A 487-nucleotide genomic window follows, 5' to 3' on the forward strand; every position below is an offset into this window, starting at 1 on the left:
CTTGTGGGGGTGGTAAGAGGTGTGTCCTCTCCTCTCCCAGGGTGGGTGAGTAGGTCTCAAATGATAAATCCACTCTGACACTCCAGCCTCCCCAAGCCTGTGAGTCCCATCCTCTGCCGTGCACAGAGGCAGGCCTGGCATTTCAGCCCCGCTTTGTGTAGGTCACTTTTTGGTCTGTGTGGTAGCTCCCCAACCAACCAGTCTAACCCCAGCAGTGGTAGCATGAAGTCCAGAACCTCTGCTTAGTGGACCCATATCAATAAATGCAACCTGACCCAATTTTTCGTTCCTTCCCCTATTATCCCTACTGTAGGGTCTCCTGGTTCCCCCTACTTTTTTTAGTTTGTTTTGAGACAGAGTCTCACTCTATCGCCCAGGCTGGAGTGCAGTGGCGTGATCTCGGCTATGTTGTGAGACCTTGAGGGCAGGGCCTCATCTATCTTGTTCACAGCTGCATCCCCAGCCATATATATATATATATATATAT

The sequence above is a fragment of the Mandrillus leucophaeus genome, unplaced genomic scaffold (assembly GCF_000951045.1).
Source record: "Mandrillus leucophaeus isolate KB7577 unplaced genomic scaffold, Mleu.le_1.0 Scaffold78, whole genome shotgun sequence".
Lineage (NCBI taxonomy): Eukaryota > Metazoa > Chordata > Mammalia > Primates > Cercopithecidae > Mandrillus > Mandrillus leucophaeus.